The sequence below is a fragment of the Lissotriton vulgaris genome, chromosome 11 (assembly GCF_964263255.1).
Source record: "Lissotriton vulgaris chromosome 11, aLisVul1.2, whole genome shotgun sequence".
Lineage (NCBI taxonomy): Eukaryota > Metazoa > Chordata > Amphibia > Caudata > Salamandridae > Lissotriton > Lissotriton vulgaris.
In genome coordinates, this window is record NC_141699.1 from 268719497 (window position 1) to 268736690 (window position 17194).

The 17194-nt window shown below is 43.2% G+C and overlaps 1 protein-coding gene across 11 annotated transcripts in view; it reads right to left on the bottom strand.

Annotated features, from left to right (window-relative positions):
* Positions 1-11910, bottom strand: part of MTMR3 (myotubularin related protein 3) — a 1591444-nt gene extending 1579534 nt beyond the window's left edge. For 4 of the 11 annotated variants that reach the window (XM_086943216.1, XM_086943212.1, XM_086943213.1 and 1 more), the window contains exon 1: positions 11768-11887. The gene's annotated coding sequence lies outside the window, so the exon portion shown is untranslated. Of the gene's footprint in view, positions 1-11767 lie in introns of all 11 variants that reach the window. The other 7 variants (XM_086943220.1, XM_086943217.1, XM_086943214.1 and 4 more) reach the window with 5 other exon arrangements.
* Positions 11911-17194: the final 5284 nt, after the last annotated feature.

The following is a 17194-nucleotide window of genomic DNA, read 5'->3' on the forward strand; positions in this document are numbered from 1 at the left end:
CCGCTGGCCCGGAGGATGCGGGAACTCCGCAATCATAATTAGCCCCATAGTAAGAAGCAACATAAAGGTGACCAGTCCAGCTTTGCAAAGGGTGTTCTAGAGTGCTGCAACACTTGACCCTTTCATTTTTAGTAACGCTTGAACCGTTTAAGCTACAAATAAATATTTTTGGGGGTTAAAACCTGCATATTATGTGGCAGATGATGAATTATGTGGCAAAACCATACATTTATGAAAATGGCCACGGCCACACAATCACATAATTCCAGTGTTCCCCCCTTGGGAACATCAAGGAGTTTGCCACTATGTAAACTGTTAGCAATCACTCAAACTTGCTCAACACAAGCAGAAAGGTAACCACTTTATTTAGACTGTTATGGCTGAGGTTTGGCAAATACAGATTTTTTTATTTATCACTAGATCTAATAAATAAAAACCATACCAATGAAGTTGGTTTGTAAGCCGTTATTTGGATCACTTGCAAGTTCATCCACTGCTTACAAGGTCCAGATTCAAATATCAGTGTAAAATATGCTTAATGAAGGACTGTCACATTTACTAGGAACAACATGGTACAAATGACAGTACATTTTGGAGATGATTGGCACTTGTGTAGATGCAGCCATTGGTCTGATTTTTACAAGTAGTTTTATATTGCACTTTACACACAAAACAGCTATTACATGTTTAGATGGTAATAATATTCAACTTTGACATGGTCTTTATTTTTGTTTCTCGAACTTTTGGGCCCTCAAAAAATAGAAATTGGCTATGAAAAACAATGTCCTCAAACTGCGACTGCTTCCCCATCTACAAGTATTATCAAGTCCTGAAGAGGACAGTCAGATAGTAAAACTAGAGCTGCAGCTCTGACGATCTTTCAGCCTGAATGGTCAGGAACTAGTGAAAGCGGTTGTAACTCAGTCAGAGCGCTCTAATCCCATTACTTCAGAATGCGACCACAAGAAAAGGAGTTAGATGACCTTTTGTTGCTGAACGTCATCTGGGCAAAACAGGGACAGATATTGTACTTAAAAATATTAGCTGTGCAGTTGTTAGTGAATGCCCACAGAGGCATATACCATCATTCCAGATTACCATAGGATAGCTGGTGGGAATGTTCTGAGGGAACGCGCTTGGAGTGAGAGAAGGAAACTGGAAATGCTGGCTGGAGGTTTGGATTAAACATCAGACTTTTATAGGAATTCACCATGTGTGTATTTGGTTCTTTACATCTTTAGTACACAAATCAGTGAAATGCCTGGGCAAGGGCAGGTGAACCAAGGACAAGCTCTTCCGACTTCTGGATGACTCAGGACATGGAGGAGATCGGTGTTTGTGTCAGCTTGCAAATCTGATAATATAACATCTGCAGTCTCTGGTCGCAGTTTCCTTGTGATTTATCTCACCATGTGTTTCTTAAGGGGGAAAAAAACTAAAACCCTACTTCGCTGGCAGCGTACTAGAGTAGTGCACTGTGCGTAACCTTTGTTCAACTGTAATGTACCATGCTGGTTTCTTATGGTTATTTTGTTTGAGGCTCACAACTGCTATTCTATCATGGTCGCAGTGTCTCATGTGCTGGAGGTTCCGACGCTCGGAGCGTCATAGGAGAAACTAAACCAAAGCGGGTAACAACAATTGATGTTACTGTGCCACAAGTATTGTGGTATTGAGCGCTGGGAATGCATTGCAATGCCTGTGTGTAGGTATATTAAAATAAACAGAAGAAGAACAGAAGCTAGGAGCATGGCAGGATACTTGAAGAAACATGGAATGGACAACTTTGTAAAGGTATGCAGTGGAAAAGGATTCCAAATGGTAAAGTAAAAATATTTAACAAAATGTGCTGATCATTAAAGAAACAATAAAAGTGTAGAGGATAGAGAAACCTGGAAAATGATCCATAAGGAAGCATCTTAGAGAAAAAGAAAAACAGAGAATTGTAATTGATAAGAAAAAAAACTCATTGTGAATTAAAATGCAGAGGCCACCCAGAAAATGTGTCAACTCGGGTAGTATGTTTACGCTTATAGAGTAAATACATCACACTATATAATTAATATTAAACAATGTTCTGTATCTTGAAAATTGAAAGAAAAAAAGATATTTGAAAATATATGCGAAACACAGAATGGCACATTTCAACCAAATAAGTAATGATTACCTCTCAGACAGAACAGCAATTTAATCTATATTGCTGGAACGCAATTTAGTGTTGTGTAGTTGATTTTAATTCATTCGGGGGGGGGTGGGGGTTGGGGAGTTGGCAGTAAGTGCTCAAAGGGTCTTCATGCCAACATTCTAGATAATTACAAAAATCAATGCCAATAAGGCCACATAAATTCACAGTCCTATACTCTGCACATGATCAAAACTCTATGCATCAAGGAATCTTATCACAAACTTAATCCATTTCAATTTGCATTTTATTTGCAATATTCTTCTTTTTGTATTTTTTCAAAACATTTCTGTTTTATCAACATTTTTGAAGCACAAAAGGAATTACACAATACAAACAATAAACATGTCACTACTTACTTTTTTACACCATTCATACCAAAAGACATTGCAATCACACTATACACACAGTCACACTGCTAACAATCTGAAAAGGATTTCCACGTAAGAAACGATATATACAAGGGTACCCTTGTATATATCGTTTCTTACGTGGAAACCATAAGAGAATTGAACTATTTGTTTGATCAAATTGATTCTGAGTTAAAAAAACGTATATCTATGGTTTCTTCTCCATGAAATGTATATAATTGTATAAAAATGTACTCCTTTTCAGATTGAAATGGATTAAGTTTGTGATAAGATTCCTTGAAGCATAGAGTTTTGATCATGTGCAGAGTATAGGACTGTGAATTTATGTGGCAGTATTGGCATTGATTTTTGTAATTGTTTAGGCAGGGTTTGGCCTTACTGCCTGGAAACCCATACCCAGTGTTGTTTCTCAACATTCTAGATAAGGCTTTGCCAACTGGAGGAGATTTTCAAAGCAATTAGAGTGAGAAAAGGAAACTGGAAATACTGGCTCGAGGCTATCTTGACCAAACATTGTATGCTTACTAAACTCAATCTACTGTGTGTGTATGGATCTTTACAACAAAACTATAACATGAATGATTTTATGACCAGCTGGAATTTAACAGTTCGTTAAATTACGGTTTATTTGATGGTGCCTCCCATTTTCCTTTTTTTTTAAATTTTTTTTTTATTGTTCATCATCAGATAATACATTTCCACACAAGTTCCAACCAATTATTCCGTGTACATATTCCATAAAGCAGATATACATCATTGAATAATTAAAGTCCTCAAGGTACATAAATCATTTTCCATCCCTTATCATTAACAAGATTCCTTTGCTAGTCACATACACAATAGTATTTTCTTATACTGGAACGGTTATAAACATACCAATACTATAGTACTTTTGGGCGTGTCTGCAACCCTCGGGCCCGAAATGCTGAATTTGGGGTTTGTAGGATGCCAACACATGCGTGGAAACATTTCAAATCTTTTTCCAATTTTTTTTATTTTCATGCATACTTTATTGTAGTGGGGCTTATTGACAAAAGTACAATTCTGTACACGGATCCAGGCATTTCCTCATATATTCCCACAACATAGGACAACAGTTCAGCTTCTTCAATAGTGAGTACAGTTGAGTACAAATGTTCGGACTCCCACTGGTTATACATATTTATTATATTCTCATTTTGGCAATGTGGAATCATTGTATTATATGTGAAATACAAATTCTTCCACACTCTTCAATATTGGGCCAATACGGATTCTCTCTGGGCATTCAGCTTATTTTAGACATCTTTGGTGTCAAGTACATTCAACAATTAATTTGCAATTTTAGGCTTCCACTCCTCATTCCATTTCAAGTCTGTTTTACTTATTCTTAAGGACATCAAAAGTAAATGTACTTTTGGGGCTATTTTGTAACACATTTTGTATGCTAATGCCATGTGTCCACTACTAGGCTATATAAATCAGATAGGAAGTTTGGAAATGTTCAACACGTTTAAAGAAGACCAGGCCGCTCGAGGCAATCAAATTTTGAAGTATGTTTTCTGAACTTTTGGCTAGCTGTACTTGATGTACCTTTTTGGACTACAATTTAATTGTGCTATTGGCCTGCATGGCATTAGGTCTTTACAAGGTTTGCGAATCAATCTCCCACTTGATTTTAACACTATGTTTGCAACTATCCTCTTTGTGGTAAATGAGATATAGTCAAGTAAGGAATGGGACCAATTGACAGTCAAAGAACTTCTAGGCAGGTCCATTCAGACCATCCGATACCTACTAATCCTCGCTCGCAACTCGATTTTATTAATTTCAGGGCACTCCAAATCTTTGTAGACATTCAGCCCCTTCCTGTGGGTCCAGGTTCTAGTAAGTATTTATTTTCTGGGAAACTTTGGAAATGTCTAAGCATTTTCATTGTTTCTTTCAACTGCAAATCCTTTTTTGTGAATTGTTTTTGTAGCTCTGCTTTATTTTAATTTTATGAAACAGACCCCTGTTTGCTTCATAGCTACTCTTGTATTATTTCTCAATCAATCAATTTGAATCTTTGGTCTACCATGATAAGAACAGTCATAAAAGCACAAAACATGGACAGTAGATGTAAAGTTTAAAAAAAAACATTTTTAAAATCATAGAGTAAAAAAAAAAAAAAGGAGCGATAAAATACCAAATTCACATAACATTGAAAGTTCACAACTTATAAAATAGTCTTCTATAAAGTCACTAATCTGATCATATTGTTCCTTTCTATACATCAATTTTTCATGGTGATGCTATAAAACCTATGCAATACCCCTATTTTAGGCTTACATTTAAGCAGAATGTCAAAAATAATGGCGTCATGATTCGAAATTGTAATAATGTTTGGTCAGGTGATGTTCCTTAGTGCCTGAATTGGGACGATGTAACCAATGTGTAGAAGAGAGAGTAACGTGTGAAAAGGTGTACTTTTGTACACTTGATTAACTACTCACTAATTTTCAGTTTACTAAATTCTCTGTCTGAATCAGTGTTATGATGCTGATCTCTTCGAACGAAGGCCAAGCATAGATCAGGATAGGGATTCTGTATCTTATGATTTACCATTTCTTTTGTAATAATTTGCATTTTATTGCCTCAAATCAGTGTCCCTGTTACAAAATCTTCATGCGGCTAAATATCTAAAAGAATTCAAATAAATGTATTTGTCTCTTGCGCTGAAAGGGCGTTCATTTCCTTTCAGTTGAGAAGAGGTTATTTTAGTAAGAAAATCTTATGAACTAATCCAGACCTATCCTGATATTTTCCACAATCGGATATCCCTTCCTTCCAATCTCTTCGTTCCATGCTTCAGCCAAAATTTTCTGAAAAAGCATTTTGAAACATATTATTTTTGCCCCGCTAATATATTGTGAATTAATATGTTGTCTAGGCTAGAACAGCCCCCCAAACCGTTGCATTCCATTTGAAAATTGTCGGTTCAAGATTTAGACCCACAACTCTCTTTGTGGTGGGATTCCCCAACTCTATGTGATCATCAATTCATTGGTGTCTTCCTCTTAGCTGGTTCACAAATTGTCCACCTTGCCATGTTCTATGTCTCTTGCACTCTTTCCCCTTCCACATATCCCATTTTCCAAGTTCGGACAATGCTAAGATTTGAACCTACCGAGAGATCTTCCATATGTCTGGTATTTTGTCAACACTTTCATCCAGGTTAACTATTATTTTGCTCAGGGTCTTTGATAAATGCATTCTTGAATATATTTACATACTCAACATAAAAAACTGATCTACATATTCACTCATTCAAAAGTATATCCACTCTTTTTGAGATGTTTAGATCTAGAGAAATAACTATTACATCACCCTCTAGTAGCCTACTATTTTCATCATGTGCAAATACTTTCTTGTACCCCCCTGCACTATCCTTTGTAAATGTTTATAGGTCTTGGTTTACCTGTACTTTTACTAAATCCCAACCAGACTGGAGGTTCATCAATATAACTTGAATCTTTAATTAGACCCTTGGCTGCCCTACTAACATGTGGTCTACTGGAAAACCGTGTCCATCGGGAAAGGCAGTTTATATCTGGCCTTTATAGACCTAAAGACCGCCTTCGATCTGGTGCCCCGCGAGATACTTTGGCAGGTGTTGCAAGATCTGGGCCTTCCCATTTATCCTCTTGAATTTATTAAGGAACTCCACGAGGGGAACTATGCTAAAATCAGATGGGGGAATAAGGGACGGATGACAGAGGGTGGCTGTGAATAGGGGGGTTTGCTAGGGCTGTGTGATGGCCCCGACTTTGTTCTCTTTGTTAATGGGGTGGTAGACCATTTGAGAGAGGACCCAGCCGACGCTCCAGTCCTGGCGGGGGGAGAAAACACCCACCCTGCTCTTTGCCGATGACACCCTTTTGATGTCTAAAACCCCAGCGGGCCTTCAAAAACTGCTGGACAGGTTTAGCTTGTTCTGTGTGGAAAGGGGCCTAACCATCAACACATCCAAAACAAAGCTAATGATCCTGTCACCGTCAAAAAGATTTAGGAATAACATCACACTCAATGGAACTCCACTAGAGGTGGTTGAGGCGTTTGACTACTTGGGAGTTAGGGTCAACAACAGGATGAAATGGAACTCACACATGGCCACAATGCTCCTCAATCACAAGCGAGTTTCAGGAGCAATTTTAAGAGAACAGCGGGGGTCTACTAGTAGACCAATAGCTCCGGCCCTTGTGGTGTATGAAGGGAAAGAACTGCCTTCAGCAGTGTACGGGTCCAAACTTTGGGGGTTCGAGAATACTACTGACCTGGTCAGATCTGAGAATAAGTTCCTTAGAGATCTGGTTTCTCTCCCAGTTTCTACCCCTTTAAAGCCCCTTCGTCTGGATATGGGTAAACGCTCGATCAAAGATATAGTTCGCCTTCGCCCATTACTATTCTGGGTGGGCTTAAGAAGGACACCCGAACTGGCAAACTATGCGGTTGTCCTTGACAAACTTATTAAATTAAACAGCTGTAACAAGATCCTGTGGTTAAGTAAACTGAGACAGTTGGTCGTAAATTTGGGGCTGGGCGAAACCTGGACGAGTCAATGTCCACCACCCAAGCAAACTATCAAGAAAATATACTGGGATTGGGTGCAGGCAGAGGAGTTACACAGCTCTAAATTGGGTCCCTTAACCGAACAGTTTCTGAAGCATAAACCTGTTAGGAAGTTCGAACCTTTTTTCGACTTCATTCAAAATCCCAGAGACAGGACACTATTTAAAGCTGAGGTTTGGGACCCTCCCACTCAATAAAATTACAGAGGGTTGGAAAAAGTCCGTTCTACACACGTTCCCTGCCCAGGGTGTTCAGCTCCTAGAGAGTCATTACCCCATTTTCTGTTTGCATGTAAAGCCTACAGGGTGGCTAGAAGATGGTTGAAACCAATCTGTAAAGAGTTGGGTTTCAGGTACCTTAGGATGGCTCTACGCATCTTAACAACTGATACCACATCTTTGACTATCGTGTGTGGGGTAGAAAAGTACCTGGGCAGTGCCTGGCAGACACGCACAAAGCTGTTAAAGAACAATATGATATAGGCGACTGCGGGCATATGCTGATTGCTGTTCCTCAATTATACTGCTGTAGCACTTAAGGAGTCTTGGTTTTTATTGTATATATGTTTTTTATTGTATTTATTGCCTTGTATTTTGGCCATATGTATTAATGGATTGTTTTAATGATTAGAAAATGTACATTTTTATAGAATAAAGTACATACAAACTACTAGCATGTGTATATTTCATGAACTGGTGTCTCTCAAGGACATATTTCAGACTTTTCTATAGGTCATAATAATCAAGGTGTTCAACACACTGGCCACCCATTTTTATTTATTTATTTGTTGGCCTCCCAGTGGGGACAAGATCCTCTCCATTGTGTGTGTGTGTGGGGGGGGGGGGGGGGGGGAAGAGACACAATAGGCCAATACCCGATATCTTATGGACACTGGAAAACTGACAAATAAGCCTGTCCAGTGCTCATGTCTGGGCCACATCATTGATACGTGTGTGATATGAATAATGACGCCACACATACGTTGGATGGACATGAGAGGGATCCTATAGTCTCGCTCAGGTCCATCCATGGATCGAACTTGTGGGGAAACCTACAGTGGGGCCAATGACAGTTATTACTAGCCCTGGCTATGCCCAATAGCTCGATCACATTGTTCTGTTTGAGGGAGGGAGAGAATGAGGTGGGTGACAGTCCAGCAGGAGTAACCTAGTAACTCCCAATATCACCCCAACAGAAAAAAAAAGGAGGTGACCAGTGGCGGAGCAGCAGGCCAGGGGACAGAGCCCGGGGCAGGAGCGACCGCCCCAGGGACCAGCGGGCCCCTGGGCCTGGTCAGAGTGCTTGAAATTGGTCTGAAAGGGAATAGACTAGGATTACTCCAGTCTCTTTCCCTTCCAATTCACAATTTTTTTATTCAGTTTCATATAGCGCCTTCATCTCTGTGTTTCTCAAACTACGTTTTGTCACTAAATCGCTTTCCACTACCTTCCCTCTATGAGGTACATGTATACGATTGTTATCATTAATAAAGAGATATTGTTTGCAGTTGTGATTACAAACTACAATTTGCATGCATTACTTATTTCAAACTTGATTTTTTATCTTTGATATACCCAATTGGTGTTAACGATGTTAATAATTTAAATCAATATTTTCCTCCTGGAAATTGTAACTCTTTTGGCTTAGCATTTTACAACAAATTTATAGCAGAGAATAAATTTTTCTTTTTGGCAATGCAATAGGTAATAATCCGATTTACATTTTAAAAAAGACTTAAAGGGTCCCGTGCAATAAATACTTCTGATGGTCCATTTAGAGCTGATCGTTGAAAGGGATGACTTGTGAGGTCAATCAGCATACACTGGAACTCAAATGCACATGGGCTATATTACAGCTAATGTCTGCTTCAATGGTTTTAAAATGAGAGCAGATTTTTTTTAATCAGAATTACTAATCAAAAACAGGAGATACAATATAAATAATATGATGCACAGGGGAAGGTCCATTCCTGAAGCAGGAGAATCAATCTCTTGGTCAATCAATCACAAAGGAAGTAATCCACAGACCACATCCAGATTCTCTCATATCACACAAATAAGTAGACAAACAAGTAGTGCAAACTGCCTTCATGAAAACAAGCCTGAAAAGGAGCAGCATACATCAATCACTGAAAAGAATTAAAAACTGCTCTATAGAGATAGATGTGTTTTACTTCAACAGTTTAGCAAAGGAAGACTCTATCCCATAAGACATGAGAGCACTTGGCTTTACTGGTTTTAACATGCAAATTAAAAAGGAGTATGACAACTTTGAGCCTGAACGCGAAATAAGTTTGTTGAATTACTTACTAGAAAAACCAAACCCTACATTTATTCACAAAATGTGGAATTTGAAGGAAATCCTGTATAAGGATGTGGAACAAATTAAGCAGTCCATATACTCGGACTCTCCTGGTAATCCCGGTCCATTATATATCATTAGTGCATGCCTGTTACCTTTAGCATGCATATGACACAGCTTTTTAAACTAGCACTTTTCACTGTTAATGTCCTAGCGGTTTAGAAGCATGCTAACATGCTACCATTACTTAAGAAGCCCCTTAACAATCCGCCGGACCAATCTAAATATTGTGTCACAGCCTTCTTTCACTCCCAGCATAAATAATTGAGAAATTGGTTAAAAACAACAGTTATCATTATCTAGAGAATAATAATCTTTTAGATCCATCCCAGTCAGGATTTAGTACTGAATATGGTACTGAAACCACTTTTCTTGGAGTCACAGACTAGGTCAGGCTGAGTTTGGATGCAGACAGACCTAAAGCACTCATCTTACCCAACCTCTCTGCAACACTTGATAGTGTATCTCACATTATTATTATCAAAAGACTGCATGAGATAGGTGTCCATTCCAAACCCATGGTCTAGTTCCAATCTTTTTTTATCAGACAGATCGAAATCGCGATCCGCCAAAATTATTCAAAATGTTATCCTCAGCTAGATAATAGTGCAACATGTATACATATGTATTCTTCAAACCAAAACGTACAACATAACTTCTGGTTCTCATCAGGATGTTGGAAGGCCATCATTCTGGTAAATCATTTATGTTAACGCCATCCATACATTTCATGCTAATACGAGCAGGCTAGAATTTAAGGATTCCATTTTGCTGTATAAACTGAATACAAATCATGGTCTTGGTAATTCTCCTCTGACAATTGCTGCGTTACTTCCTGCAAGCTTTCTCCAGGGAACTCTTATATAGATGCATCTACTTTTTAAAGCTCAGCTATTTAACCATATCAACCCCATCCATTTTTCAATTTTGGCACATATCCAGGCCAGTGCCTTATCAGTTTTTTTAAACCCTTTTTCAAATTCTGTGTTTACTGTAGACTAGACATTCATTCTCCATTTTTCAAACTCCCGACACCCCTGTAGATTTCAATGCATTGTTTTTAGCCCCTCTGCTAATACTATTGCAATATCTATGAATCGCTTGACTGCAGAGTAACTTAATAGTTCCTCTTACTTCCTGCTGTCAGTGGATCACAGAATTTTGCATTTAACCTCAATAATAAAATCAGTAGTAAACCAATTAACAATGGCAATAATACATTCTTAGAAATCAATTGACATCTAAAAGCTGACACTTTTGCATTAATGCATATAATGATGTTATGCTAACATAGGGCATTTGTAGTGACCAATGTTTGCCTTAAAAACAGTGGCATTTAAAGGCACACATGACGCATTGGGGGGCAAAAGACCATGGCACAAGAAGTGGCAGTAACTGCACGTTAGTCATTTCACAGTTTAAAGGAGCCGTACAAGTCAAGAGTTGCAAGCAGTGCCAAGCCCCAGGTCGTAATGCCAAAAGGTGATCACACCTACGCTCTCTCCCAAACTGGCATATTAATATTAACTGGCAGAATGTATTTACCCTACATCTTTTAAAAAACAGGGGCATCACATGTACAGATCGCTGGGAAGAAGTGGGTCGGTAACCCGGTAACAACGAAAACTCAAATGGCGCTGTCTAACCTGGCTGGGGTACAGGCAGAATGTGCAGTTGGTGGAGCCCATAAAAAAGGGGGGGGGGGGAAGCTTCAGTATATGCGAAGATCAAAGAGGTCAAGGGCAATGGCAGACCACAGAGCTACGAGGTAGTGTGGCTGGTGATGAATTATGGGACTGAGAAGTTACAAAACAGAGCAGTGACTTTGGGGGTAAGTTGGGAAAGGCAGGCGGTTAGTTCAAAGGGCGATACCTCATATATATAAAGTAAGTGTGGCGACAGTCCACTGAAGAACGAGAATATGGATTTGACAGCCTGAGCTGTCAGATCAAGTGAAAGAATTGAGGCAACATAAGGTTGTGCAGGAGTTCTTGAAAAGCAAAAATCGGATAAGAATTGGTGCCAGGCCAGTGGGTTACTGGGCTGGCGGTGTGAGGGTGAAAGGACAAGACCAGGGAAGAAGTGACAAGCCTTGGTTGGACTACATTGTAGTAAATAAAGAATGTGAAACGGATGGTGGCAGGGCAGTTAACGAACCGGTCTACTGTTAAATGGCTGAGGCAATGACAGGCCTCGGGACACAGAGAAAGGTTTTGAACAAGGATTTGTAGCTACTCCCTCAGCCCGAAGGCTTTCAACGTACCTCACTCACTGGTCCACTAGCGCCTGCAGTCTCACCAGCTGCGTTCCAGCTGTCTAGTTGTCTGCGACTCCGGGATTGCCTTTCACTGAGAACCAAAACAACATGGCGGCGGAAGCCACGGGCACGCGGCGCGGACACGCCCACGCAGCACCGGCCGCGCGCACGGAGGAGGAACGTCTTTAGCACAGACACGCCCGCGCCGAGCCCCACACAGTAAACCTGTGAAAACAGGTCTGTAGGCAATAAAAGAAGAACCGAAGCTACTAAACGTAACACTGCTCAAACAACGACGCCATCTTGGAATGGTCAAATATTCTTTGAGGTGTTCGGATAATAGTGGGCTATTTTACTATATGACGTTTTTTAAGGACGTGAGTCGTTTAAATACATATAACTGCAAGAAGCTAATATTGTCAAGGTAAGGTGCCCCATATTCTTTACTAGGGGGCAGCACAGTTTCCTTCACGACAGTCTGGTATTGACGAATGTAATAAAAGACGAGTAACATTTACCTGCTATTCATGGACGAATAAGAAGGACCACCACAACAACAAGCATTTGCAATGCAATAGGTCTCGCAAGAGGAAAGTTTGAGCTATCTGTTTTATAAATGACAAATTATATATTTATGTGTTGCTTTAGAAAATAGTGAAATTAATAGCTTTGTCATTTACAATGTCAATACTTGTAAGTTTTGCAAATGTGACACATATCGCATTTGTAATGCAACATGTTTTGTATTTACGTGACTTAGTTGTATTGATATTACAAATAATAGTTTTTTCTAAAATAATATTTAATACTTAAATAAAAGTTATTCTAATTTGTAATGACAATATCTTACACTTTACTAAATAAGTTTTGTGAATGTTATGTTCAGTGTATTTTATTGTTGCGAAAATCCAAGAACAGAAGTGAAATATTAAAAAAAAAAATTGTGACATTTGTAGGTGGGGTGGAAGAGAGCAGCAGATCAGCACAGGAGAAGAGAAGAGAACAGGGAGTTAGAGAAGGAGGCAGGGTGGAAGAGAGCAGCAGATCAGCACAAGAGAAGAGAACAGGGAGTTAAAGAAGGAGGTGGTGTGGAAGAGCAGATCAGTACGGGAGAAGAGAACAGGGATTTGGAGTCGGGCGGGGTGGAAGAGAGCATCAGATCAGCACGGGAGAAAAGAACAGGGAGTTAAAGAAGGATGCGGGGTGGAATAGAGCAGCAGATCAGCACAGGAGAAGAGAACAGGGAGTTAGAGAAAGAGGCAGGTGGAAGAGAACAGCAGATTAGCACAGGAGAAGAGAACAGGGAGTAAAAGAAAGAGGTGGGTGGAAGAGAGTAGCAGATTAGCACAGGAGAAGAGAACAGGGAGTTAAAGAAGGAGGTGGGGTGGAAGAGAACAGCAGAATATTACAGGTGAAGAGAGCAGGGAGTTAAAGAAGGAGGCGGTTGGAAGAGAACAGCAGATTAGTACGGGAGAAGAGAAGAGATGGAGCGCGGGCTACGATATTCGTGCAGTAGTGTGCGGCGTGCAGCAGTGTGCGGCGTGCAGCAGTGTGTGGCGTGCAGCAGTGTGTGGCGTACAGCAGTGTGAGGCGTGCAGCAGTGTGTGGCGTACAGCAGTGTGAGGCGTGCAGCAGTGTGAGGCTTGCAGCAGTGTGAGGCATGCAGCAGTGTGAGGCGTGCAGCAGTGTGTGGGGTGCAGCAGTGTGTGGGGTGCAGCAGTGTGAGTAATGCAGCAGTGTGAGGCGTGCAGCAGTGTGTGGCGTGCAGCAGTGTTCAGCAGTGTGAGGCGTACAGCAATGTGAGGCGGGCAGCAGTGTGGCATGCAGCAATGTAAGGCGTGTAGCAGTGTGAGGCGTGCAGCAGTGTGAGGCGTGCAGCAGTGTGAGGCGTGCAGCAGTGTGTTGCATGCAGCAGTGTGAGGCGTGCAGCAGTGTGTGGGGTGCAGCAGTGTGAGTAATGCAGTAGTGTGAGGCGTGCAGAAGTGTGAGGTGTGAGTTGTGCAGCAGTGTGAGGCGTTCAGCAGTGTGAGTTGTGCAGCAGAGTGCAGCAGTATGAGGCGAGCAGCAATGTGAGGCGGGCAGCATTGTGGCGTGCAGCAGTGTAAGGCGTGCAGCAGTGTGAGGCGTGCAGCAGTGTGAGGCATGCAGCAGTGTGTTGCGTGCAGCAGTGTGCGGCATGCAGCAATGTGAGGTGTGCAGCAGTGTCAGGCGTGCAGTAGTGTGAGGCGGGCAGCATTGTGAGGCATGCAGCAGTGTGCAGCATGTAGTAATATGAGTAATGTATGAAACTCTGCTGTTCGTTTGCTGCTGTTCGTGAGAGAAACCAACCCTTCGCCTGCTCCCTAGTTGTGGGGAAAGAAACGCTGCGACTTGCAGGACCCGCTCCGCGGGTCCCGCTGCGCCAGGAGCACCTGGGGAGAGGAGGAGAAGAACCAACAGACCCCTCCCGCACCGGCAGGGCTGCGAGCAGGCTAGCAGGGACTCCGTTGACCAGGAGTCCCTGCGTGGAACACCTGTGGCCGCTCTCCCTGCCGGACACGCCCCCTGACAACACAAAAGCTGTCCAGTGCTCCCAGCCCCTGGGAAACTCTGCTGTTTGTTTGCTGCTGTTCGTGAGAGGAACCAACCCTTCGCCTGCTCCCTAGTTGTGGGGAAAGAAACGCTGCGACTTGCAGGACCCGCTCCGCGGGTCCCGCTGCGCCAGGAGCACCTGGGGAGAGGAGGAGAAGAACCAACAGACCCCTCCCGCACCGGCAGGGCTGCGAGCAGGCTAGCAGGGACTCCGTTGACCAGGAGTCCCTGCGTGGAACACCTGTGGCCGCTCTCCCTGCCGGACACGCCCCCTGACAACACAAAAGCTGTCCAGTGCTCCCAGCCCCTGGGAAACTCTGCTGTTCGTTTGCTGCTGTTCGTGAGAGGAACCAACCCTTCGCCTGCTCCCTAGTTGTGGGGAAAGAAACGCTGCGACTTGCAGGACCCGCTCCGCGGGTCCCGCTGCGCCAGGAGCACCTGGGGAGAGGAGGAGAAGAACCAACAGACCCCTCCCGCACCGGCAGGGCTGCGAGCAGGCTAGCAGGGACTCCGTTGACCAGGAGTCCCTGCGTGGAACACCTGTGGCCGCTCTCCCTGCCGGACACGCCCCCTGCCCTGTCAGCACCCTACATAACTGGGCGGGGTAGCCCTGCGCGGGAGCGCGCGGGAGCGTCCGGGGCTAAGATTGGGCAAAGAGCGGGCCGTTTGAGGCCATTCGAGGACATAGAGGACTGGCCTGGCCCACCCCCCTTGGTTCTTGTTATTTGACTCGTCCCTTTTTCACCAGTAAGTACATTGTGGGCACTGCAATTCAAATATATCATGAGTGCACGGGGCAGTCGCAGTAAAACTGCAATGGGGCTGAGCAAGCCCAGCGGGACATTGGATGATTTCCTAGTGAAGACTAATCTAGCAACTGATGCTGAAATTACCAAAATGCAGAAGAGGGTGTCACTTGAGCTTGATGCGGCACGTAGGCTTTCTCAGACCTTTGCCAATTCTAAAAAATCTTCCCTAGGGAAAATCGCGTCTGCTGCATCTCCACAACATGCTTCTTGCCCTCCCCCACTGATAATCCATGCCGATGTTCACCATGCTCCCCCACCTCCTTCCCTTCCATTAGAGCCTATACCCATCTCAACTTCTGTGCCCCCTAAAACCTTCGAGGGAATCGCGCCCACTGGACCCGGAACTGCCATTATTTTGCCGGACAGCCCTGACCCCCCTGACCTTTCTCCCCCTGTAGCAAAGAATAAAAACAAAGATGGCCCAACTCTAAAAAAGAAAAACAATGCAAGATCTGCTTATGCCCGTAAAAAAGCAAAAATTACAAGGCTGCAGTTCTTTAATAACAGAAGAACACTACCCACCACGGGGGAGACCATACAAGCGTCAAATTTGGATAACCACCTAATAGGGGGGGACAGGGAACACAGTAATCTAAACGTGGTCCTTGACCCTATTCAAGGGCCTCTCCCCACACACGGTGAGAAACCAAAAGAGGGAGGGCAAAGCGAGCCAGGGAGGGATAGAGACAAGGGGGGTGACAACGAAAATTTTCTCAAGATAGTCTGGGGTACATTAAAACAATTACTGTCACCTTTAGAACTCAGACTCTCACGTATCGAGAATAATCTCCTCGAGATGGACAAGACCTTAGTCTCCCTGGCCACCCTTAGCCTAAAACAACTGGAAGCAACTTATCCTCATATTGCTGAGAGTACTCCTCAGGAGGATGACAATGGTATTCACCCGGCTCCAGAAACTAACGTTAGTTCCCTTGCCCCTGAAATGCTGCCCCCGGTCTTGCCCCTACCCCTACCAAAACCGACCCCAATACCCAAACCCCGCTCTAAGTCAAACGTCCCCTTCCCCCTAATACCAAAAATCCCAATACCAGTGGCAAAAGGCCCCGAGAACCAGACCTTACCCAACCCTATCCCTAAGGCTGCCCACAAGCCCAATAAGACTAATATGCCACCTACTGCGCGCATAACCAACCAGTACCATGGTCGCCAGAATTTTCGTGGGGGCTACATTGATCTTCCTCCTGACGCCGGGCCCTATGTCGTCATACTGGCTGGTGTACCACCACTTGACCCGCATTCCATGGAGACCCAGTGGTCCCTAAAGAATAAGGTGATTCACTGGCTCAACATCAATAGACAGCTCCCCAATACTGTTAGGACTAGGGTTCTAATGGTTAGGAGAGTGCCATGGGTGGGTCGTACCTATAAATCCATCCCTGGAGACTGCCTAGTGGTTTCATTTGCAGACCCCCACACGGCCCAGCATATCACTATATGGGACTCACAGGATACTGACCAATCTATTGTCACTAGACCCCTCACTTTTTTCTATCCCCCAAAACAGACTGTTGAGCCACCTGGGGCTTGGTCAATAGTCCACAACCGTAGATGGAAAGGTCATGGGGATGGTTGGCAACCCATTAATAACTGGTGGGAAGGAGCGCCCACTATGAACAGGTTTGAGTGTCAGGATCAGGTGGATTGACTGGGAATTAGTGTCGCTCCAATCCTTACCAATGCCCAAAACCCCCTAACGGAGACTGTCCCGAGTGAAAAATTAATGCCCATACCCCAAGTTCCAAGCCACATTGGGATAGACCTAAACCCCCCTGAACAGCACGCTCTTACTGCACAGGTCAAACTACAGGGAGACCTTACTCACCCGCAAGTTCGGATAGGCACAACGGGGATTGCAGGGCATCATCCACAGGAAATTGGAAACCCAATGCACACTCTACTTTCTTGGAATGTAGCAGGCCTCGGTAGTAAGATCACCCACAAACCTTGGCTCGAGATTGTGCAGAAGTATGGCATCCTATGCCTACAAGAAACCTGGCTTATAGAGGAAGTGCACATGTTGGGCTACCGAACC